Here is a 27,415-nt window from a genome sequence, read left to right on the forward strand (position 1 = left end):
AGATAAGATCAAAATGGGTTCATGATTTAGGCATAAAGAATGAGATTATAAATAAATTAGAAGAACATAAAATAGTTTTCCTCTCAGTCTTGTGGAGGAGGTAGGAAGGAATTTGTGACCAAAGAAGAACTAGAGATCATTATTGATCACAAAATAGAAAATTTTGATTATATCAAGTTAAAAAGCTTTTGTACAAACAAAACTAATGCAAACAAGATTAGAATGGAAGCAATAAACTAGGAAAACATTTTTAAAGTCAAAGGTTCTGATAAAGGCCTCCTTTCTAAAATATATAAAGAATTGGCCCTAATTAATAAGAAATCAAGCCATTCTTCAACTGATAAATGATCAAAGTATATAAACAGACAACTTTCAGATGATGAAATTGAATCTATTTCTACTTATATGAAAGGGTGTTCCAAATCACTATTGATGAGAAATGCAAATTAAGGCAACTCAGAAACTACTACACACCTGTCAGATTGACTAAGATGACAGGAAAAGTGCCAAGGCCCTTCACCCAGACATCTGCAAACCCTTTTAAGATTAGACAAGAGTCTTGGCCCCAGAGGAATGTCCTGATTGTGTGAGAACTTCCTGCCCCAAGGTTTCTCTGACCCAGGCATTAACTGTCAAAAACATGACGAATGTTCCAACCGCAAACCGTCACATATTGCCTTGACTTTCTGATATATGGTCAACAAATGTTATATCTTTTGTTCTATGAAAATTTTCTTTGCTACGTGGCATTCGCTCCACAACCTATAAAAACCCTTTACTTTGCTTCAATAAACGAGCTATTCTGTCACCACACAGAGTGGTTTCCATTCTTTCTTTTCAGCCCATCCCCAGGCAAACGCCTCTCCCAGCCTCCGGCTTACAGACTGATGTGTGACTTCAGCCGTCCCTAGTTCGAGACCCGCAGGCCGGGTCAAATTGGCGCCGGAACAGGGTCCTGAAGATCCATATCAGCCCGACGGATTGACGAAGAGAAGGAGAGATGAACCGCCTGGCCAGGCCCCCGTCTAAGGACCCCGAAGAGAATCTTCACATACAGGGTAAGTGAACCAATCCGTCGCAATCATGGGCTCCCACCTTTCTAAAGAACAGACTTTCGTTAAAGATCTTAAAGAGAGTTTTAGGGAACGAGGAATTAAGGTTAAAAGGAAAGATCTTAAAAGAAAGCTTTAGAGAAAGAGGCTTAAAAGTTAAGAAAAATAGAGCTCTGTGTCTGTCTGTGTATGTTTGTCTGCTTTGAATTTTTTGTTCTGTGTTAAAAGTTAGCAAGCTCATAAGAGATAAGAATTCAGCCTCTGTGTTACAGGCTTTAGAAAAATAACAGGCTGAATTGTGGAAATTGGAATTCATTCAGAATAGTAATTCTTTCAGAGTGGTCTTAAATCATGGAATATCTAGGCATTCCCTGTGAAGGCAGAGAAATGCATTAAAATGGGCTTGGAAGTTTAGAGAAACTCTGGATTCTGGGAGGGAAGAATGTTCAAGGTGAAACAAACTTCTCTCTGGCAGCGGGGGTCCTAGGAAAAGCCTCTAGTTTGCTTTGGTGATTTAAGAGCTTTGTTAAGTTTTAAAAACAATGATTAAGAAATTTGGGAATTGATTATTTTAATGTTACTTAATATAAAAACTGTTTGTGATTTTAAACTTTTTAACCTGTTGTGCTAATTTGTAAGTAAAAGAAAAAACTTGACTATTTTAAACTAGAAAGTTTTTTTTTCCCTTAAAGCAGTCTTTAGAGCCTGCTAGAGTAAAGGCCCTTATCTGATCAAAACTCTAGCAGCAGAAAAAAAAAAAAAAAACATTTGATTATGGGAATTAAAATTTGGCTAATGTCCTTTTGCATATTAGATTGTTTATTCTGAGTATAAGATCTTGGAATTTGTTTGAATATTGATGGATTTACTGCTAAAAAAGAGAGATTTGCTAATTGCAGTTAGGCCAACCCTCAGAAAGGAAAAATTTGTTTGGGTTTGATTCGGGTTATAGGCTATACAGTGTGAATTTTACAGGTTTTGAAGGAAGAAGGATGAGCAAGGTATGTTGCAAGAAGGAAAGAGAAAAGTTTTTAATGGAAGGATGAAAGGGAAAAAGTGTTTTTGAATAGGGGAAGGGTGAGCACATGGAATACTTTCCTCCCCTCCCCCCCAGGTGTTTCCTGCCTTATTTTCCTCAAGTTGCTACTGTAGCAACAAAAGAGTGCTTTAAAGTGCCTGGATCAAGTTTAGGTTAATTGATTGAATATTTGTTTCTTGATACAAAATGTGCAATATGGTCATAAATGTGATCCATATTAAAAGTTTAATGGCTACTTTAAGAACTTCTTGAATTCTTGTATGTAGTATTTGGACATTTTGTATAAGTTTAAAACATTTAAAGTTTAAAGATTATATTGGGTCATTATGAGATTATTTAAAGAGCCTCTAAAGTAATAGGTTTTTTCTGGGTTTGTTTTTTTTTTTTTTTTTTTTTTTTGAAAGTGTTTCTGTTAAGGACAATATGCAATTTGGGATATTTTACTATGTATTGAGTATTTTAAAAGCAAAATGCTCATTTATGAAACATCTATTTGAATATGATAATTGTTTAAGTTGTGAAATTATTGAGACAAAGTCCTTACTGTTATCAATATAAGGTTATGACAAATGTTTAGAATTTATCAGAAATCTGATGAATGGAATTTATTAGAAATCTGATGAATGGAATTTATTATTGGGAATGAAAATTTTCTTGAACTTAAAGTTAATTAGTTAATGCTTTTTGGGGAGTTGTAAAGCTCCACCTTTTTATATGCAATCATTGTATCCTAAATGCTTGGGCAAATAAGCATTTAGTCTGGTCATCTGTCTGCTACTGTTAGAAAACACAAATGTTTTGTTTTAAAGTTTTTAATCATTTTTTTTTTTCACATAGGAAGCTGCTGGCCAATCTGTTTTGGCCTGTTTTTGCAGCAGTCCTCTGGACCAGTTTTTCTATCATAGACTGTTCTAACCTTTATTTGTTAGATTTATGTTTTGTTCTAGATTTTGGGTCAAATTTCAGATATTGACTTGCTTCTGGGACCCTAGATCAGCTTTGATTGTCAGCACAGCAGACCCATCCCATGGAATGAGAGCCTCCAACCAAGAAGGAAAAAAAAAAAAAAAAAAAAAAAAGCAAACTGATAAAGGGTCAAGCCACTCTTACAAGATGTTAATTGAGTGAACATTTGTTTCTAAAATACATAATGGTTTTTGTGTTTAAAGAATATGATCAGAAATGTGATATATAGTCTGAAAGGGTTATTTATAAAAAAAAATGTTTAATTGATGTTTTTAAGAATTTTTCAGATTCCTTTATGTGAAAATAGAAGTTTTAATTAATTGTATTGATGCCAATTATTTACAGGGACTCCAAGTATAATAGTTCTTGCCTTTGTCCTTTTGAAAATGTTTTTGTTATGGCAATATGTAATTTGGGATTTTTCTGTGTATTGGGTATTTTAAAAACAAAATAATTGGTACAATGTTCAACTTATAAAATATCTACTTGGGTATATAAGAATTGTGTGAACATTCTGGGATAAATTTCTTATTGTTAAAAGTCTTACAAAATGTAGATGATCTTTTTGTGACAGAAAAAAAAAAAAAGTGACCTTGTCCAAGTCACTATCAGTTTGTTAAATTATTTAGGAGCACAGGGATTGAGAATTTCTTAAAACAAATTTCAATTTGTGAAACATGAGGTAAAATATAAATACAGTAAACAATGTGGCTTTAGGAGTGTTATCAGCCACAGCACTTTTGGTACAAGAAAAGTCAGAAATTAACCTTTGGGAATAGTTTAATAGTGAATGTCCTGCACCAGGTTCAATCAATTCTGAATCAAAGAGGCCAGGAGGTGGCTAATTGATTCAAGGATTTTAAAATATGAAGCAATACTATTGGAAAGAGATGATTTGGCACTCTCACCAGATCATAACTTTAATCCAGCCATGTTCTTATCCTCTTCCCCTGGGGAACATGTGTACCTTGAACATGATTGTCCAAATGTGATTGATTACCAAACTAAGGTTAGGGAAGATTTGTAGGAAGTTCCTTTGTTGAAAGGCACTGAATAGTTCATAGATGGTTCTTCACAAATAGTTAATGGGAAAAGGAAAAATGGTTATGCTATTGTTAATGGGAAAATTTGACTCTGGTTCAAGCTGGATTCTTGCCAAAAGAGTGGTCAGCTCAAAATTTGTCAATTATATGCAGTAAATCAAGCCCTAAGATTGCTTGAAGGACTGATTCAAAATATGCTTGGGGAATTGTTCATATATTTGGGAAATATGGGAAGAAAGGGGAATGGTAAACAGTAAAGGAAAGGGATTGGCACACAGGGCATTGGTCACTGAAATTTTGACTAATCTTATGTTACCTAAGAATGCTGCAGTGATTCATGTGCAGGGGCACCAAAGAGGAAATTCATTTGAGATAAGGAGAAACTGCTTTGCAGATGAGGAAGCAAAGCAGCCTGGAGAAGAGGAATCTGTAAGTACAGAGGAGATGGTGGAGCAGGCAGATTTAGGCCAAAGCACCTGTTTCACAGCTAAGATCCTCCAATCTGTGGCCCAAGCTATAGCATCCTCCCTCATCATGTAAAGTGGAAAGGGTGGATAAGGAAATTAAACAGCAACTGACTGAATTGGCATTAGAGACACAATTGCCCTGGACCAAGTGCCTTCCCCTTGCCTTATTAAGAATTAAAACAAAACCCCTGAAGAGATGTGGAATTGTCACCTTATGAATTATTGTATGGTCACCCTTATCCAAAAGGGATTCAAAATTCTTCCTTGTATCCAATATTTGAAACCAAGGATTTGTTTTTAAGGAAATATGTTATGTCTTTACTGTAACATCTGAAAACTTTGCAACTAAACAGGCTTATTGCTCAGATTCCTCCCTTAGGATTTCAACAGTGCATGAGTTCTAGCTTGGAGATGGGGTCCTGGTTCAGACATGGAAGGAGGACAAGCTGACCCTGAGCTGGAAAGGACTGATCCAGATCCAGATACAGCAGTGCTACATAGGAAAGAGAGTGGACTCAACATACCAGAATTAAAGGACTGGTGGACTCCGAGGGTGTGGACTTCCCAACTGAATGCAGAGAACAAGCTGAGACAGACATTGAAAAGCAACTGATGAACTGTGCATGTAAAATCTTGATAGCAGTATTGAAGCCTCACTATTAGATAAAATATCTATTACTGACACCTCCCCCATTTTTCCCTGGTGTCTTTCCAAGACTTGGTCTCAATCATGTCCTACCCCATTTCTTATGTAAGCTGTGACTGAGCCCATGACGGGATTAGTGTGACCCCGGGTGGTGGATGATTTGAGGTTTGACTTATTATTTTCAGAACCATGGCAGTAAGACCACGCAATTGCCATGACGGGCAACCTCGAGAGGTCTGTTTCCCACCCACTTAAGATAGAATCTGGTATAATATACCCCTGAGTTGGTGTGGTTGACCCCAATGACCTAAGACAGCATTTGGTGGCATGCTATTGACATAGATCAAATGCTCACTCCCCACAGCCGGAGGCAGGTCACATAGCCTAAGACAGGCCTGTCACCTTACAAATAAAAAGGGGGACATGCCAAGGCCCTTCACCCAGACATCTGCAAACCCTTTTAAGATTAGACAAGAGTCTTGGCCCCAGAGGAATGTCCTGATTGTGTGAGAACTTCCTGCCCCAAGGTTTCTCTGACCCAGGCATTAACTGTCAAAAACATGACGAATGTTCCAACCGCAAACCGTCACATATTGCCTTGACTTTCTGATATATGGTCAACAAATGTTATATCTTTTGTTCTATGGAAATTTTCTTTGCTACGTGGCATTCGCTCCACAACCTATAAAAACCCTTTACTTTGCTTCAATAAACGAGCTATTCTGTCACTACACAGAGTGGTTTCCATTCTTTCTTTTCAGCCCATCCCCAGGCAAACGCCTCCCCCAGCCTCCGGCTTACAGACTGATGTGTGACTTCAGCCGTCCCTAGTTCGAGACCCGCAGGCCGGGTCAGAAAAGATAATGATAAATGTTGGAAGCGATGTGGGAAAACTGGGACACTGATACATTGTTGGTGGAACTGTGAACAGATCCAACCATTCTGGAGAGCAATTTGGAACTATGCTCAAAAAGTTATCAAACTGTGCATACTTTGTGATCCAGCAGTGCTACTACTGGGTTTATATCCCAAAAAAGATACTAAAGAAGGGAAAGGGACCATATATGCAAAAATGTTTGTGGCAGCCCTTTTTGTAGTGGCTAGAAACTGAAAACTGAATGGATGCCTATCAGTTGGAGAATGGCTGAGTAAATTGTGGTATATGAATATTATGAAATATTATTGTTCTGTAAGAAATGACCAATAGGATGAATAAAGAGAGGCTTGGAGAGACTTACAAGAACTGATGCTAAGTGAAATGAGTAGAATCAGGAGATCATTATACACTTCCACAACAATATTATAGGAGGCTCAATTCTGATGGAAGTGGCTATTTTTGGCAATGAGAGGGTCCAATTCAGTTCCAATTGAACAATGATGAACAGAAGCAGCTACTCTCAGAGAAAGAATACTGGGAAATGAGTGTATATAACTGCTTGAATCTTCATTCCTTTCCAGGTTATTTTTACCTTTCTAAATCTGATTTTTCTTTGAAATAAGATAACTGTATAAATATGTACACATATGTTGTATTTAAGATATATTTTTAACATGTTTAACATGTATAAAACTGCCTGACATATAGGGGAGGGGTGGAGGGAAGGAAGGGAAAAGTTGGAAGAGAAGTGATTGCAATGGTCAATGTTGAAAAATTACCCATGCATATGTTCTGCCAATAAAAAGCTATAATTAAAATGAAATAAAAATAAATTGATTGTTCTCTAAATGTATCATGGAATTCACTTGTAAATTCATCTGGCCCTGGAGATTTTTTCTTATGGAATTCATTGATAGCTTGTCCGATTTCTTTTTCTAAAATAGAACTAAGTAATTTATTTCCTCTTCTTTTAATCTGGCCAATTTTTATCTTTTAGAGATTCATCCTTTTCAGTTAGATTATCAGATTTGCTGCCTTATAGTTGAATAAAATAGATCCTAATTATTGCTTTAATTCCTTTTTGATTGGTGGTAAGTTCACCCTTTAATTTTTTTATTTTTATTTATTTATTTTATATTTTAATTATAGCATTTTATTGACAGAAAAAAATCATGAGTAATTTTTACACCATTGTTCCTTGCACTCACTTCTGTTACAACTTTTCCCATCCCTCCCTCCACCCCTTCCCCTAGATGGCAGGTAGTCATATACATTTTAAACATGTTAAAGTATTTTTAGATACAATATATGTGTGCAGATCTGTACAGTCTTCTTGTTGCACAAGAAAAATTGAATTCAGAAGGTAAAATTAACAGTTTACACTCATTTCCCAGTGTTCCTTTTCTGGATGTAGCTGATTCTGTCCATCATTGATCAATTGGAATTGGATTAGCTCTTCTCTATGTTGAAGATATCCACTTCCATCAGAATACATCATCATACAGTATCATTGTTGAAGTCTATAATGATCTTCTGGTTCTGCTCGTTTCACTCAGCATCAGTTGATGTAAGTCTCTCCAAGCCTCTCTGTATTCCTCCTGTTGGTCATTTCTTACAAAACAATAATATTCCATAACATTCATATACCATAATTTACCCAACCATTCTCCAATTGATGGACATCCATTCATTTTCCAGCTTCTAGCCACTATGAAAAGGACTGCCACAAACATTTTGGCACATACAGGTCCCTTTCCACTCTTTAGTATTTCCTTGGGATATAAGCCCAGTAGAAGTATGTCTGGGTCAAAGGGTATGCACATTTTGATAGCTTTTGGGGCATAATTCCAGATTGCTCTCCAGAATGGTTGGATTCTTTCACAACTCCACCAACAATGCATCAGTGTCCCAGTTTTTCCACATCCCCTCCAACATTCATCATTATTTTTTCCTTTCATCTTAGCCAATCTGACAGGTGTTTAGTGGCATCTCAGAGTTGTCTTAATTTGCATTTCTCTGATCAATAGTAATTTGGAACACTCTTTCATATGACTGGAAATAGTTTTAATTTCATCATCTGAAAATTGTCTGTTCATATCCTTTGACCATTTATCAATTGGAGAATGGCTTGATTTCTTATAAATTAAAGTCAATTCTCTGTATATTTTGGAGATGAGGCCTTTATCAGAACCTTTAACTGTAAAAATGTTTTCCCAATTTGTTACTTCCCTTCTAATCTTGTTTGCATTAGTTTTGTTTGTGCAGAAACTTTTTAATTTGGTGTAATCAAAATGTTCTATTTTGTGATCAATAATGGTCTCTAGTTCTCCCTTGGACACAAACTCCTTCCTCCTCCACAAGTCTGAGAGGTAAACCATCCCATGTTCCTCAAATTTATTTATGATTTCGTTCTTTATGCCTAAATCTTGGACCCATTTTGATCTTATCTTAGTATGTGGTGTTAAACGTGGGTCCATGCCTAGTTTCTGCCATATTAATTTCCAGTTTTCCTGCAGTTTTTGTCAAATAATGAATTCTTATCCCAAAATTTGGGATCTTTGGGTTTGTCAAACACTAGATTGCTATTTTTATTCACTATCTTGCCCTGTGAACCTAACCTATGCCACTGATCAACTAGTCTATTTCTTAGCCAATACCAAATGGTTTTGGTGACTGTTGCTTTATAATACAGTTCTAGATCAGGTACAGCTAGACCACTTTCACTTAATTTTATTTCATTGCTTCCCTTGAAATTCTTGACCTTTTGTTGTTCCATATGAATTCTGTTGTTATTTTTTCTAGGTCATTGAAATAGTTTTTTGGAAGTCTGATTGGTATAGCACTAATAAATAGATTAGTTTAGGGAGTATTGTCATCTTAATTATATTCGCTCGGCCTATCCAAGAGCACTCAATGTCTTTCCAATTATTTAAATCTGACTTTATTTTTGTGGCAAGTGTTTTGTAATTTTGCTCATATAATTCCCTACTCTCCTTTGGCAGATATATTCCCAAATATTTTATACTATCAACCATTATTTTGAATGGAATTTCTCTTGGTATCTCTTGCTGTTGGATTGTGTTGGTAATGTATAAAAATGCTGAGGATTGTAACGTGCTCTCCTGGCAGTTACTATTACTAATCTGTCCTAGACCCACCAGAGTACCTTTGACCACTGTCCTTTGCAGTGTGAACTCTACCCGGCTCGCCTCCTCTGCGGCCTTCAAAGGTCTCTGGCCACAATCTCTTGAATCTATAGCTTAATAACCGGTAGCGCACTCAAGAACAGCCACGTGTAATCTTAAAAGCCTTTATTATACCTACTCACATAATGCCCTAACTGATGCCCTGACTTGTTGGTTCCCTAGTGAACACCTGGTCAGAAGACCCACGTGTTCACTACCAAACTCCTTACCTCTTTTGGCTATCCATCTTGGCTTGGCCACCCAGGCTAGGAAGCCAGCAATTTGTATCCTGCAACTTTGATAAATTCTGAATTATTTCCAATAGCTTTTTAGCAGAGACTTTGGGGTTCTCTAAGTATACCATCATGTCATCTGCGAAAAGTGATAATTTGATTTCCTCATTTCCTACTCTAATTCCTTGAATCTCTTTCTCGGCTCTTATTGTCCAGGCTAGAGTTTCTAGTACTATATTGAATAGTAATGGTGATAGTGGGCAACCTTGTTTCACTCCTGATCTTACAGGGAAAGTTTCTAGTTTATCGCCATTGCATATGATGTTTACTGAAGGTTTTAAATATATGCTCCTTATTATTTTAAGGAATAGTCCATTTATTCCTATACTCTCAAGCGTTTTTAGTAAGAATGGATGTTGGATTTTATCAAATGCTTTTTCTGCATCTATTGAGATTATCATATGGTTTTTATTAATTTGATTATTAATATGGTCAATTATACTAATAGTTTTCCTAATATTAAACCAGCCCTGCATTCCTGGTATAAATCCCACTTGGTCATAGTGTATTATCCTGGGGATGATTTTCTGAAGTCTATTTGCTAATATCTTAGTTAAGATTTTAGCATCAATATTCATTAAGGAAATTGGTCTATAGTTTTCTTTCAGTTTTCCATCTACCTGGTTTAGGTATCAGTACCATGTCTATGTTATAGAAGGAATTTGGTAGGACTCCTTCAATAGTTTTTTTACTTTCAATTTTATTAATCTCACCTTTTATTTTTTGAATTTCAAGTTTTGTGTTTGTCTGGGGGTTTTTAATTTGTTCCTTTTCTAGCAATTTTAGTTGTAAACCCAATTCGTTGGCCCTCTCTTTCTCTATTTTATGCAAGTAGGCCTGTAGAGATATAAAACTTCCCCTTATTACTGCTTTGGCTGTATCCCACACATTTTGGTAAGATGTCTCATTATTGTCATTTTCTTGGGTGAAGTTATTAATTATGTCTATGATTTGCTGTTTTACCCAATCATTCTTATTTTGAGATTATTTAGTTTCCAATTATTTTTTGGTTTGGTTTCCCCTGGCTTTTTATTAAATGTAATTTTGATTGCATTGTGGTCTGAAAAGGATGCATTTACTATTTCTGCCTTACTGCATTTGATGTTGAGGTTTTTATGCCCTAGTATATGATCAATTTTTGTATAGGTTCCATGAACTGCTGAGAAGAAAGTATACTCCTTTCTGTCTCCATTTAGCTTTCGCCAAAGATCTATCGTATCAAACTTTTCTAGTATTCTATTTACCTCTTTGACTTCTTTCTTATTTTTTTGTGGTTTGCTTTATGTAATTCTGAGAGTGCAAGGTTGAGATCTCCCACTATTATAGTTTTGCTATCTATTTCTTCTTGCAGCTCTCTTAATTTCTCTTTTGAGAATTTAGATGCTGCACCACTTGGTGCATATATGTTTAATATTGATACTGCTTCATTATTGATGCTGGCCTTTAGCAGGATATAATGCCCTTCCTTATCTCTTTTAATTAGATCAATTTTTGTTTTTGCTTGATCTGAGATGAGGATGGCTACTCCAGCTTTTTTGGTTTTGCCTGAAGCATAGTAGATTCTGCTCCACCCTTTTACTTTTAGTTTGAATGTATCACCCTGTTTCAGGTGTGTTTCCTGTAAACAACATATAGTAGGATTCTGACTTTTAATCCAGTCTGCTAACAGCTTCCTCTTTATGAGGCAGTTTGCCCTATTCACATTTATGGTTAGAATAACTAATTCTATATTGCTTGCCATCCTATTACCCCTGCTTATGCTTTTCCCCTTTCCTTCTCTCTTACCCTCCCTACCCAGTATTAAACTTGTGAAGACCACTTGCTTTTCACAGCCCTCCCTTTTTAGGAGACCTCCCCCACCTTAAAGTTCCTCCTCTTATTTTACCCCTTTTCCTCACAATTTCTGTGTTCCCTTCCCCTTAGCTTACTCCATCCCTTTCACTTTTCTTTTTTTTTTTTATTTAGAATTTTTTCCCACAGTATATATGCATGAGTAATTTTTTTTATAATATTATCCCTTGTATTCATTTTTCCAAATTATCCCCCCCTCCCTCCACACCCTCCCCCCGATGACAGGCAATCCCATACATTTTACATGTGTTACAATATAACCTAGATACAATATATGTGTGTAAATACCATTTTCTTGTTGCACATTAAGTATTAGATTCTGAAAGTATAAGTAACCTGGGTAGATAGACAGTAGTGCTAACAATTTACATTCACTTCCCAGTGTTCCTTCTCTGGGTGTAGTTATTTCTGTCCATCATTGATCAACTGGAAGTGAGTTGGATCTTCTTTATGTTGAAGATATCCACTTCCATCAGAATACATCTTCATACAGCATTGAAGTGTACAGCGATCTTCTGGTTCTGTTCATTTCACTCAGCATCAGTTGATGTAAGTCTCTCCAAGCCTCTCTGTATTCCTCCTGCTGGTCATTTCTTACAGAGCAATAATATTCCATAACCTTCATATACCATAATTTACCCAACCATTCTCCAATTGATGGGCATCCATTCAACTTCTAGTTTCTAGCTACAACAAAAAGAGCTGCCACAAACATTTTGGCACGTACAGGTCCCTTTGTGCTCTTTAGTATTTCTTTGGGATATAATCCCAATAGCAGCAATGCTGGGTCAAAGGGTATGCACAGTTTGATAACTTTTTGGGCATAGTTCCAAATTGCTCTCCAGAACTCCACCAACAATGTATCAGTGTCCCAGTTTTCTCACATCCCCTCCAACATTCATCATTATTTGTTCCTGTCATCCTAGCCAATCTGACAGGTGTGTAGTGGTATCTCAGAATTGTCTTAATTTGCATCTCTCTGATCAGTAGTTATTTGGAACACTCTTTCATATGAGTGGAAATAGTTTCAATTTCATCATCTGAGAATTGTCTGTTCATATCCTTTGACCATTTATCAATTGGAGAATGGTTTGATTTCTTATAAATTAGCATCCCTTTCACTTTTCAATGAAGTGGAAGAAGTTTCACCATAAATCAAATATGTCTATGTTCATCTCCCTCCTTTCTTTCTCTCAGATATAATAGGTTACCTTTGCCTCTTCATGAGATGTAGTACCACCACTTTACACTTTTTTATGATACAATTTCCTTTCCACCTCTAGTTTCTAGGACAAATTATACATGTGCTCTTTACATATTTTTTGGTAGAAGTATAGTTCTCAAGATTTCTTTTTACCTTTTTAGAAATCTCTTGAGTTCTGTATTTGAAGATCAAACCTTTTATATAGGTCTGGTTTTTTCATCAAGATTAGATGGAATTCATTTATTTCCTTAAATGTCCATCTTCTTCCCTGGAAAATGATGCTCATTCTTGCTTGGTAAGTTATTCTTGTTTGTATACCAAGTTCCTTAGCCTTTCAGAATATCATACCCCAGGCCCTTCGTTCTTTTAATGTAGATGCTGCTAGATCCTGGGTTATCCTTATTGTGGCACCTCCATATCTGAATTGTTTTTTTCTAGCAGCTTCCAATATTTTTTCCTTTGTCTGATGGTTCTTGAACTTGGCCACTATATTTCTTGGCATTTTGATTTTAGGGTCCCTTTCAGTAGGTGATCGATAATTTTTTTCAATGTCTATTTTACCCTCTGTTTCCAAAACGTCTAGGCAGTTCTCTTTGATAATTTCCTCGAAAATAGTTGTCCAAGCTCTTTTTTTCCTTTTATTTTTCAGGAAGTCTGATTATTCTCAAATTGTCTCTCCTGGATCTGTTTTCTAGGTCTGTTGTCTTTCTAATAAGGTACTTGACATTCTTTTCAATTGTTTCATTTCTCTGGTTTTGCTTGACTACCTCTTTGTTTCTCCTTGAGTCATTCATTTCTATTTGTTCGAGTCTAATTTTCAGTGACGTATTTTCTTCACTCACTTTTTTTATATCTTTTTGTAATTGTCCAATTGTGTTTTTATCTTCTATGGATTTTTTTTTCATTTTATCCTTTTATTTTTTAGAGAGCTGATTTCTTTATCCAGCTCACTAATCCTGTTTTCCTTTGAGTAGTTTGCCTTTTCTAATTCACTGATTTTATTTCTCAATGATTTGTTTTCTTTATCCACTCTGTCTTTAAATGTGTGCTCTCTTGCCAAGCTTCCCTTTCCTTTTCTCATTTCTATTCTAGCTCTCTTGTGAGAGCCTTTTTGATATCTTCTATAAGATTCTTTTGTATTGAGGAGCAGATCATATTCCCCTTAGGGGATTCCTCTGGGGACAGTCTCTTTTTAGTCTCCTCAGTAATTGAAGTCTGCTCTCTCTCCATACAGAAGCTGTCAATGGTTAGAGCCCTTTTGAATTTTTTGTTCATTTTTGTCAAGAGCGGAATGGAAGAAAACAAACTGACAAGAGATGGGGGATGGGGCTGGATGGTGTTAATGGGCTTCCTCTACAGACTGGGGGTAGGGCAGCAGAGAGCAACTAACAGAACAGCAATGGCTGAGCTGAGTCTGCATTCTGAGGCTCTGAGAATGCTGTGAGGCTCTGAGAATGTGCTGTCACTCCAGGTGGGAGGTTGTGGGTGGCCAGGTTCCAAGAGATGCTAACTTTCTGGGGTTTTAATCCTCACCTCCGGTGTTTACACCATCTCTGCTGCTCCTGGCTTGCTGCCAAGATGGAGTCTCCACAGTGGGGTAAAAGCCTTTTCCCAGAAATGGCAGAGATCATACCCCTCCCTCTCTGGTCTGAGGTGTGTGAGCTATCTGTCTTGCTCTGGCTGCCTGCCCTCAGTCTGCGCCCAGTCTGTTCGACCCTCCCCCCAAGCAAACGCAGACCTTCTCTGGCAAATTTCAAGGATGTCATCTCTTGGTGATTATTTGTGGGTTTCTTTTCTGGTCAATCATTAACTCTGAGGCTTGTCATGAAATAAGTTCTGAGAGTAAACGTGGAGCTCAAGCAGCTGTCTGCCTCCACGCCGCCATCTTGGCCGGAAGTCCTTTTTATTTTCATTAGTGGAATTTTTTTCATTTCTTTTTTCTAATTAAATTAACCAAAGGTTTATTTTGTTGCTTTTTTTTTTCCATAAAACCAACTCCCAAATTTGTTTATTGATTCAATAGTTTTCTAAGTTTCAATTTTATTTATGTCTCCTTTGAGTTTCAGAATTTTTAATTTGCTATTTAATTGGGTTTTTTTATTTGTTCTTTTTCTATTTGTTTTAGTTTCATGCCCAATTTCTCTATTTTAATTATGTAACTATTTAGAGATATAATTTTTTTCTTGAGAACTACTTTGACTATATCTCATAGGTTTTAGTATTTGTCTTATTGTATTGTCATTCTTTTAGATGAAATTATGGATTGTTTTTATGATTTGGTGTTTAACTCACTATTTAGAATTAGATTAATTTCCTATTGGTTTTCAATTTATCTTTCACTATCCCTTTATTCAATATAATTTTATTGCATCATGTTATGAAAATCAAGCATTTGATTGTGAGGTTTTTAATTCCCTAACACAGTCAATTTTTGTGAAGGTGCCATGTACTTCTGAGAAAGAGATACATTCCTTCCTATCCCTATTCTAGAACAGTTTTCCTTGGTAATTTCTTGCCAGATGCTGTCCAGGCTCCTTTAATTTTTCATCATGGGCTTTAGTTAGTATAATCAGTTTAAAATTCTCTCTCCTGGATCTATTTTTATTCTTTTAATTTTTCTTCACTAGTTCTTGATGTGTCATTTCTAATTGTCAAATTGTCCAATTCTAATTTTTATGAAATTATTTTCTTCAGTTTGCTTTTCAAAAATCTTTTTCCATTTTAAAGGAGTTGTTTCTTTCAATTTTTATGCTTTCTTTTCTAAGTTTTTGATTCTCTTTTCCCATAATTTATATATATATTTCTGATTTCTTTTTCCAGTTTTTTCTTTTACCTCTCTTACTTGCTTCTGGGATACAAAAAGCAGTGTCTCAAGGTTATTCTGCTGGGGGGCAGGATCTGCTTAGTGACATTACTCCCTTGCTATGTTGGTAACTTACTCACTATGTTGAGGTGGCCTAGCCTAGTTGGCTGGCAATTTGCCTTTCACCCAACATTTCGATAAATGTTTCTAAATTATCTCAAGCTGGAAAATTGCTTTAGAATCCATTAGAAGCTTGATATAATATTGTTTCTGAGGAAAACTGGAGACAACTCAGGCAACTTCCTGGTTTCTCTCCATAATCTTCACTCCAGTCTCGCTCTCACCCATTCCCACAATAATTCTTGGAAAGTTAAATGAAAAGTAATATGAGAACATCATTTCATACAATAAACCACAAAATTCTTCAGATGAATTCTTGACAGTTATAAAAAGCAATACCACTAAAACATGTGTGTACATACATGAAAACAAATATGAAGATATTCTTTGATTTTGCTAGAATAATTTTAAAATAATACACAAAAGGAATAGCAAACAAGAGATTGAGAAAAGAAAGAAAATAATTGTCAATATATGTGCATAATTACATAAAACATTAGCAAGTCAAACATAAAGTGAAATTAGTGAGTATAGAAGAGTAAAGAAATATTTTAAGTACTGTGGCTAAAAGAAAAATTCATACTCAAACAAAAGTTAAAGAAAAAAATTAACACAAAAATAAAGGATAAAATACAAATTAAGTGATTTTAATGGTATAAAATTAAGAAATATTTTTGTATAAATAAAATTAATATTTGTCAAATACAAAAGCAAACTGTTGAGTAAGAGAAAATATTTGCATTATATATCACCGATAAAATTCAAATATATGAAACATATAAGCAATTTAGCTCAATATATAACACAAAGAGCTATTCCACAATAGATAAGTGACCAAAGTAAATTTGCAATTTTGTGAAATTTTAACATTAAGTGATAATTGAAAAACATGATAAAATCACTACTTATTTCAAAAAGGCAAATGGAAATTCTGAAATTTTGTCTCTTGGCCTAAAAAGTGTTAAAGATGATACAAATTGTGAGAATAGAGCTAAAATGTACTGAGGTAAACAAGTACACAAATATTATGTTGGTAGAACTCTGAATTGTGCTAATCCTTCAAGCAATCAACTTATAAATTATGCTAGAAAACTGCCTAACCACTTCAGCATTGTCACAGTCATCTTATTACTTCGTGTTACTGTAAAGAAGTAAAAAATAGAAACAGATGACCAATATAAAAATGTAGCACTGCTTTGTTAGTAAATACCAAGAAATAAAATTAGTACCCAAAGATTAGTAAATGGTTGGGGGAAATAACTGAATTACAAATGCAGTGGAATATTCTTCTGAAGATTTAATAATAGACATAAAAATTGTAGAAAATGGGAATATTTCCTTACATAACACAGACTGAAATAAGCAAATCCAAAAGAACAACATACAAACTGAGTTCAATGGTTTAAATGAAAATATCACTAATAGGAAGGCTTACTATGCCTAACTGAAACAAAAAACTGTAATGATGCTGAAGAAAAAAAAAAATATTGAATAATACTTTCCTTCTTTTAGAAAAGAAAGAGAATAATGTTGCATACAACGTTAGTTATAATAACTATACTTGATGCTTCTACTTAAATTGTATAGAAGATTTCAAAATGGCAGCAGAGAAGGGGGTAAGAGTTTCCTCTAAGTGACAAGGTCAAAACTAAAGGTGTGGATAAAATATTTTTAAAAGAATAAATTAGTGTATTTTATGCAAATCCTATCATTCAATATATTCCTTCATCAGATTATCATGTACATTAAAATTCTCATATTCTTTTTCAGTCTCCACGATTTTAGAAACCTTTTTTCTTATGGTGTATAAATGGCTAAAAAAATGTATGATTCCTTAAGCATATAGAGGAAGAAAGCATAGGATTGTAGAAATGGAAATGTCTTTTTTTAAAAGAACAGAGTATGACTGAATAGAGAAGGTACCTTATACAACTAGGGGAAAAAATCTGCATTACTTAATAGAGCAGGGAACCAATTAAGAACAGTCCCCTATCCAGTTTAATTAGGCTAACTACAGGTAAGGGAATCCTATGGTACGGGGAGGAGCATTAGGTGGAGGAATCTCTGCTTCATCTCTTTCATCTATGACCCCTTCACTGTGACAATGTTAAAGATATCTAGTGCTTGACTTTCACCCTGGATTGTCCTTTTAATGTGAAATCTAAATGAATGCTCGCTTCACATTACCAGAACTTTTCAATTGTAAGCTCCAGGCATACCCCAATGCTTGCAGTGGGAGCAAGAGAATAACTTCCTCTGTTCATTTATTCTAAATTAGCACCAGTGACAACCCCCAACTACATCTTCATCGCAAGCTACCCTCAACTTATATTTGAGATCATCCTGTGTTGCCCCCTTTAGGGATGATTTTGAATATAAATTTCCTTTGTTGGCTATGTCTCTTTGTCCATGTAAAATTTTGAAATATTATAGAAAGAAGTGGAATACAAAACTGTGATCAGTAGCATTGTGTTGATTTCTTTCTGTAAGCCTGTTCCTCTGAAACTTATTTTCACATTGTTCCATTTTCAGTATTCCCAAAACAGCTTGATAACAAAAAATCTGCATCATTTCACTTGGATCATATTCATTGTGCATATTGATTTTAACAATAGTGAAAATCCACAAGGGGGCAGAAAACTCAAAAAAAGAGAAAATTTATCATAAAAGGAATATTTGCTCCCACAAAATATGAAGGAAAGCAAAGTGGAACATATAATCTGTTCATAAGAGTGCTTGATGGAAATATTTCCTGTGGCTATGGATAACAGAGAGAGACATCTAAGCATAATTTGAGGAAAAAAAAAACAGAGTTGCAAAGCATTTATAGAATTAAAGATAGAAGGAAAATTAAAGATTGTCTCATCTAATCTTATTCTTTTTTAGAGAAAAAATTACTTAGATTTTATTTGCTTTCTTAGATTCACCTATGCAAGTAAGATGATCTGGGATTCAATTTCAAATCTCTCATTGTCAAATCCAGCCTATTTCTATGAAGCCAGACTTTTCAAAGGTTTTAGAGAAGTCCACTTAAAAGAAAGGCAATAGTCCATCTGATTTATTGTATTTAATACACTAATTAGTAGGCATCAATTCACAGCATTTTGAATAATATGACACCAAATGTCATTAAGAAGAGTACTTTGGATTTAGGGAATTGATGAATGAAGTATAAGTTTTAAAGAGCAGGGGAAATTTTGACTTGGGAGTTACTGTGCCATGAGTATGGTAAAGGGAAAAACTGAGTGTGACTTCTATCAAAGTGTTATCAGTACTATGTTCCTTGGGGAAAATACTTGTTTTATTTCTTCATATGGAAGAATGAGAACAGTGTTATACTAGCTACTTTTAAAAAGATGGATAGAAAAGATTTGCCAAATAGCAAAGTGAAAATGAAATATAAATTTATTACAGCTATTTATACTTATTTATAGCTGACAATGAAATAATATAAAGTTAATTATGGTGATAATGTTATTTTTACTTTCACTAAGAATGTCTCTTAAGACATGATATCTAGTTTCAAGTCACTTCTCACTAATTCAAATCCTTTCTCAAACAAAATATAAGTAAAATTAGGCAAGAACTTAACTTCTCTGTTTCCTCATTTTTATGAAGGTAGTATCAGATACCCTTAGATATACCCTCAAAACTTAGCTCACAGGATAGCTTAATAATCAACTGAGATAATGCATATAAATATTATCTGGTAAATTTAACTCCATAATAAATATCAGTAGTATTTTACATGTGTCTGTGTCAGTTTGATAGAGCAGTGGTTAGGGTAATGGGGCTGAAAACAGAAATAGCTAAATTCAAATCAAAATTCAGACAGTGGCTGTTGTGACTCTGGACCAATTCATATTACTTTGTTCGGCCTCAATGTCCATATCTGTAAAATTAGAGTAATAAAATAACACATATTTCTCTAAGTTGTTGAAACGGTTAAATGAAACAACATGAAAAACATTTTAAAACTTTATCCAATATAAATTTTTAAACTTCCTTTACTAAATAATCATTGGTAATAATCCCCATAATGAAATGGTATATTAGGTTTAGTTTCTATACCAAATACAATAATAATAACACAGAGATATTTCCATCCTTAAGACATCTTTTAATAATTGATTATAAAATGAAAGTTTTTGTTGGATATTCTTCTACTTTATGCTATTATAAATACTTCAACTTTCTACAATAGGTAACATTTTGGCTGACAAAAAATTCCTCTACTAACTATAGAATTAAGAATTCATTTTGAATTAAATTTTTAAATTCCTGTTCCCAAAATAACTTTCAGAATTTCAACATGAACTTGGATACAAATTTCCACTTGTGGTAATTATATAAATTGCAATTTGTCTTTCTTTACTAGGTGCACTTTAATATAAAAAAAATTCCACTGTTTTATATGCCTTAGCTAATCGCAAGACCTAAAATAGCTTTCATACCTAGTCAAATGATCAGAAATGATCCAAACTGGGGAAAATAGTAGATTAGAGAAAGTATTATAATTTAATCTAAAATATTCCCTCATATCCTAAAAAAGGGAAAAGGACCCACATGTGAAAAAATGTTATAGTATTGCTTCTTGTAGTAGCAAAGAACTGGAAATTGAGTGGATGAACATCAATTGAGAAATAGTTGAATAAATTAGGGTATATGAATGTAATGAACTGTTATTGTTCTATAAGATCTGACAAGCAGGGTGATTTCAGAAAATCCTGGAAAATTTTGAATAAACTGATGCTGAGTGACATGAGCAGTATCAATAGAACACTTTACACAGCAACAAGATTATATGATAATCAACTATGATGGACTTTGCATTTTTCAAGAATGAGGTGAATCAAGGCAATTCCAATACACTCATGATGGAAAGAGTTATCTACATCCAGAGAGAGAACTATGGAGACTGTATGTGGATCAAAGCATAGTATTTTCACTTTGTTATTATTTCTTTGTTGGTTATTCTCATTTTTTTTCTTTCACCTTTTGATCTGATTTTTCTTGTACAACATAATGAATATGGAAATATATTTAGAAGAATTACATGTTTGACCTATATTGGATTTCTTGCTGTCTAGTAGGGGGAAAGAAGGGAAAATTTTTGGAACACATGGTTTTGCAAAGGTGAATGTTGGAAACTATCTTTGCATGTGTTTGGAAAGATAAACAAATTTTAAAATTATTAAAATAAAATATTTCCTTATATCAATACATGTACTCTCATGTATTTTAAACTCTCGTATATTTTTGTTATATTATTGGGATATAATACTTACTCTTCATATAAACGTAGTGATACATGTTGAAGAGATAATCATTAGCATTCATTTATTCACAAATATTTATTGAGAACTTGCTATATGGATGACCCTATTTAAGGCTGTTTTTTTCTTTGTTTTTGTTTTAAACCTATGAATTGTTTGGTCTTCATATGTGGAAACTCCCTTTATTAATAGAAGTGTATAATTTATAGTATTAGGAAGTGGCTTTACATTTTTTATAGGCATGGCATAAGGGATTAAGTAGATGATCTGCCCAAGATCATACAGTTGACTTGTGCAAGGCAGGACTTAAACCTGTTTTCTCTATTCCAAAAATAGCTTTAAGCTATGATAGCAATTATCATTATGTCCACTATATTATCATGACACTTGGCAATGTGAAATATAAAAGATGAAAATGACATTGTCTCTGATCTGAAGGGAAAAAATACAAAATATACGGGTCATTTTTTCAAATATTTGACAATCACCTCTCTTGTGGGAAAGGGGAATATAGCCACAAAGTACTTGTAAGGTTAATCTGTTTTATTAATATTTTCTCTGTCATTTTTTTTTTTTTGCTGCCTAGTATGTGTATAATCTTAGGCAAGTTGCTTCACCTATCTGAGCTTCTGTTTTCTTATCTATACAACAAGGTTGATAGTCTAGATAATCTACCACATCTAAATTTACAATTCTATACTCCAAAATGAGATTGAAGAAAAAGAGGTACAAAAGAAAATACTTTTGTATCTTTGAGTAATGACTACATATTTATACCAATTTAAATTTCAAAATCACATATAATTGCCTATTTGTCTCTATTGAATATAGTTATGATAAGAGTTACAGTATACACACATATACAACGGTAACAAGGAATAATAACAGGTCTTCTAGTCCTGAAAAGAAAAAATCCTGATACATATAAACATTGAAAACAGAGAGGATGTGTGATAAATCGGATTGTGTTCTTTTTGAAGAGGCCCAATGACGCAGTCATTTATTCAGCTAAACAAAACCTTTCCCTGCATCTGTTAACAAGGCCAGCTTTGTGTGTCTCAGACTTCTGTAGGGCTGACTCCTCTTTGGAACCATTTCACAGTAATTAGAAATAAGAGAGAAGGCCAGGTTCATAAGCGCCACTGCTCTGAGCTTCATCTGGGTAGCTCTCTCCCAAAATTAACTCAGTTGTAACCCTGCATGAATAATAGCTTTGCAGCAACACTTTAGAGAACTATATTTTAATAATTTCCATCTTGCTGAGCAAAACACTTGGGAAGATTTTACATAACAGCACAAGACCAGATAAAATGATGTTTCTAAAACTCTGAAAGGCACAGTTTGCCATTCAGTCTTGTTTGTTAAGATGGCTCTCACAATGCTGCTGAAGTATTTTGTAATACAACTGAAAAAGAGAAAAACAGCAGACTAATATAAAATCATATTATTGTTTAATTATGGCATAAGATTATTTAATATTATATTGTGTTTTGGTTTTGATCAGTAAGAGAAATAATCCTATAGATTAGAGATTATTAATCTAGGATCCACAGATTGTATCTTTTTTTAATGGAACTATTCTTCATCTATACTATTTTTCTTTGTAATCTTTTGTATTATACTTTAATTATTTTAAAATACGATTCTTATATGGATTCCATATATTTGACCATGTTTCTGGGAAGAACCATGACACAAAATAGATTATGATTTCTTGATATGTCTAGACTTTAGGATCCCAAGGACCAATCTGTTTCTTAACCCACTAATTATTAGACTATTAATATTAATAGGTAACAGTAATAATTAATATGAATAGATAGTATTGGAGAGTAGAACCAATTATCTTTTATCACAAAGTTGAAGTCAGATAAGAAGTAATTCTTTATAGGTGACAAATAAATGGAATGTCCAAAGTCTCCGGGGGGGGGGGGGGAAATTGTATATATATATATATGTCATCCAATAGCTACAATGTGCATAGGGGCCGCTGAGGATACTATGTACAAGAAGGCACAAAATTTGTGAATTCATCTCTGTAGGAAATCTCAGAAAGGGAATTCTTTTCACCAGCTTAGATCTTAAACTTACCTATAGATCTTAATTTAACTTCAGAGTTACTAACCAGCTAAGTGACTCTCCCAAAATCACACAACTCAAAAAAACAAAACAAAACAAAACAAAAAACAAACAAACAAACAAACAAACAACAACAACAACAAAAACAAACAAACAACAAAAAACAAACAAACAACAAAAAAAAAAAAAACCATGAATACAAATCTTCCTAACTTCAAGGCCAACTCATTATCCCTTACAATATGATTATAGCCTCTCAGGTCCAGATGAAATAACTAGAACTCTGACAGGATGAATGAAATTAAAAGTAGTCTCTGTAAATTTGTTCAAAAGTGTTGTATTTTTTTTTCACTATAAGCTAGAGTGAGAGGAAGACAAAATAATGATTTTAAACAAAAAAAAATTTTAAGTAGACAGTAAGGTTAAACCTATCAAACATGGAAACATGTCAATATATAAATACAAAATGTGCTAGAGTAGATATATACACTTTTTTTTTTGCCTTTTGTATAATGGTACATTTATATCTGCATAAATTAACTTTATATATCTACATATGTTAATACATATATACATATATAAATATGAATATGCAGTATATATGCATATGTATATATTTAAATATGCATGAATACACATATATATGTACATTTATGCTATTTTATCTACATAACAATCTGTATAGTTACATTCAACATCTAATCTTCAGAGAGGACAACATTGTCTCTCTTAAGAGTTCTCACTATAATTTTTTACTAGATCCTAAAATCCAGGTTTCTGGAAGATCTACTCTAAATAAAAAATCAATGGTTGGACTATATAACTATGAGGGACCAATAAACCTTATTTTAAAAATTCTTTGGCATATGTATAAGATTAATTGCAGGCCAATAACTGAGGGAATTAATAAAAAAATTACAAATCAAGGTACAGAAAACCCTTATAACCCTAAATTTTAGTAATATATCTATCTCAAACTTATGAAAGTAGGTCACAAATTTTTAAAAGAGGACTGGAGATTTTCCAATAATTAATTCCATTCTTAGATGAACAACACAGATGTAGAGCAAAAATTACTTGAGAGGTAGTTCAGAAAATTTAAAAATATTTAAGCTGTCAAAAACATGTCTTCCAAGATTAGTATCAAATGTGTAGATGGAATCTCTGTCTTGAATTCCCCATTTTCGTGACTTATCATGCTCAGAATATATATCTGATGTTATGCTTTAACATCTTGAAATTGCATCTATCCTAAATCTCCAAAGAGGATTATTTAAAATTCATTTTTGTCATTGAAAGAAAAACTTTCCATGTTTAAATAATAATAATTGGGAAAATAAAAGATTGATTTTGAATGCTGTCATTTTTCAATGAATAAAACTGCCTAATGTAGTGGTCATTACTGGAAGTACATCTTACTTTCCATTTTTGTAGTTTACTTTCTATTTACAGAAAGGAATGATGTGAACTTTGACTTTAATAAACTGGAACCAACATTATTGATTGCATTTGGTTTGAGTTTTGTCACAATTCATTGTTGTCTACATCAAGGATCTTGAATCTAGCCCTAGGCAGGATTTTGGAGACCAGTTTCTAACCCTTCCATTTTTTTCTGATAATGAAACTGAGTCACAAAAAATATATGTAATGCTCAATTTCATAGAAAGAAAGGTAGGAAGGAAGGAAGGAAGGAAGGAAGGAAGGAAGGAAGGAAGGAAGGAAGGAAGGAAGGAAGGAAGGAAGGAAGGAAGGAAGGAAACAAAAAAAATCTAAGTGTCTTTCCTTAAACACTAAATATCATCTATTCTTCTTTCATAATGGCTACTTTGTCTCCCTCAGTATAATTCCAGCCTGATACTAAGTCAATTATTGTTAAGTCTTTGCCTCTTATTGACACATCATGAGAAGTTCTAGACATGTTCCTCATTGTCCTCTGCTTCACTGTCTGTCCTGTGTATCTCCACAATGGATAGTTGGTGCTCATTTAAATATTTCTTTCAGTTTACTTTTCAGTGTACATTTCTCCTGCCATTAGAATGCAAGATCCTTGAGATCTTCTTGTTTGTTTGTTTGCTTTCCCTCATTTACTTTGAGTAACAATAAAAATATTTTAAATTAATTATTCTTATTTAAAAGCAGAATTTTTTATAGTAATAGTTTTTTTTTTCAAAATACATGTAAAATAAATGCAAAAATAGTTTTCAATATTCACCTTAAAACTAAAATTTTTCAACTAACATTTGAGGAGAGCATTTACCTCCACTGAGTCATTTCTCAAATACTGAAATTGAAACCTCAGAGAGGTTAATTTTTATTAGATAAACTATTCATAATAATTATTTTGGAAGTCAAATATGAAAGGACAATAAACTTCTAACTATCTTTGAGATCTTCATAAATAAAAATCTGTTGTACTTAAATGAGGTTTTATGTCACTCTCCTGAAAGACAGCAAATATTTTCAGTGTGGAGAAGAAACAAAACTTCTGTTTCTTAAAATATCATAGTTCCCTTAATTCTGTATTATTTATAATCTTTTCTTTATGTCTTTCTGTTTACTTTAGTTCCCCATGTATTGTAAAACAAATTATAATAACCACTAAGTATGCATGTAGACAATAAATTTTGGAACTTAATCTTTAAATTTATACAAATTTCAGTTCAATCTTAAAGTTTTCCTAATAAATAATAATCTCCATAATTTATTAATGCCTCTATCCACATGTGTCTAAGAATTGGGAGAAAATCAATGTGTCTCTTCATGATAAATCTCAGAATAAATAGATCTTCCATATGAAGCATGAATATATACATTGTCTCATTGTTACAAGGGCAATAAGTAACTCCTGGTTTGTTTCCAGTCATTGGGAAAGTTCCTCAAATGATTGATTGGCTAGGATGAAGAGATTCTTATTATGGAAGTCAGTCACCCCTTTTCACTTCAGCCTTTTAAAAGGTAAACAGACTAAGCTCAGGCTGTTAACTTTGTTTTTTTACATTTTCTCTGCATTTAAAAGGAAGAATCTCAGTGTAGTAGATTTGATCCTTGTCTTGGTATGCAAGAAAGTATAAGGGATATAGACAATGAGTATCCACTTCTATTCCAAGAATTGTTAATAATTTCCCTTGAAACAGAAGGAAAGGGGAGATACATGTACTGGCCTATAATTTTCTTGACCCCTTAGTCTAACAAAATAATTCCTGGAAATGAACTTTCCTAGACTAAGAAAATGACAGCATTTGGACATCAATAGAATTGTTAAAACATGGCAGTTTTCTTAATCATGCTAAACCATTCCAAGACAAAAATAGTTAATGTTACTGAACCCCAAATGACAGCATAAAGTTGAGTGGATTTTTTTATCTACTAGGCATTTTAAGTGAAATTTCTAGGATCCAGCTGACCTTAGGAAGTTGATTGCTTGGTGGATGACTCTAAGTTCAAAACTTTCCAAGTTCAAGAGTTCAGAAATATGAACTTCTTGAAGGAGAATATTTCTTAAATACTACTCTCCCTATAGAAAAAAAAAATTCTTGTGGACCTTATATTGCACAGTGAAGAGGACCTGTGACTTGAAAAGGCAAGAGACCTGTCCTTTGTCCATTATCTGTTATCATAACGAGTAATTTTAATAACTGAAATCCAATGGGAAAGATAGATTCTTTTTTTGGTAATCCTAATAAATGATAGCCTTCCAGGGATGAGAGAGGATTATGTTATTTAAATGTTTCTTTTCTATTTTCTTTCCTCTTCTGTATTCCCTATGAAATGAAATCTATCCAAAATATTATATTGAATGTTTCTGTAGTACTGGGAATCTATTTTAACCACATTTGGAGAGGCCTTGATATGAGTGATACTCACCTAAGTTACATTTTAAAATGCTTCTGAAGTAAACTCCATATGGTAGCAATGAATCAAATAAGAACTTTTAATTTGATATAAAATGTCATTGAAATGTCACTCATATTGACACCCACCCTCCAACATTTTTGTTCACATCACATCACACACACATACACACACACACACACCCTCATACACAAACACACACAAACTTATGGCACTAGTATCTGAAGTCTCAACAGCTTCAGAATATTGTTAGTGCAAAAGTCCTGTGACCTATTCAGAGTCAGCTATTGTGTCTGCTCTGTGGTTTGGTGTCATTTTTTATTCAAGTTGAGGGATGAAAGTTCCTCTTAGCTCCTACTTAAATTCATCACTGTCAATATCCTTTCTGTTCTGCAACTCTTTTTGACTCAGGGATATCTGTCAACCTTTTTAAATTGTAGTGTCTGCCCACTGTAGCTACCTTCACTTTCACCATTTCAGTAATCTCCCAAAAGCTACTCTATTCTGCTCTGTCTTTTTAAATAATTTCTCTCACCCAATTATTTTTATTTAATCTTTGCTGGTTATGGGCCATGGGACCAAAAAATATGAGAGAAATACTCTCATAGAAAACTTAGCTTTTATTCAGTCCATTATGTCAGGAATGGGAAACTGAGTCCAAT

At 33.7% G+C, this 27,415-nt stretch overlaps 1 long non-coding RNA gene across 1 annotated transcript; it reads left to right on the forward strand.

Annotated features, from left to right (window-relative positions):
* Positions 1-714: 714 nt before the first annotated feature.
* Positions 715-5,944, forward strand: LOC141550606 (uncharacterized). The gene is made up of 2 exons (XR_012484644.1): positions 715-1,058; positions 4,934-5,944. It is a non-coding gene; the product is annotated as an uncharacterized LOC141550606 (long non-coding RNA).
* Positions 5,945-27,415: the final 21,471 nt, after the last annotated feature.

Source organism: Sminthopsis crassicaudata, chromosome 1, assembly GCF_048593235.1.
Source record: "Sminthopsis crassicaudata isolate SCR6 chromosome 1, ASM4859323v1, whole genome shotgun sequence".
Classification (NCBI taxonomy): Eukaryota; Metazoa; Chordata; class Mammalia; order Dasyuromorphia; family Dasyuridae; genus Sminthopsis; species Sminthopsis crassicaudata.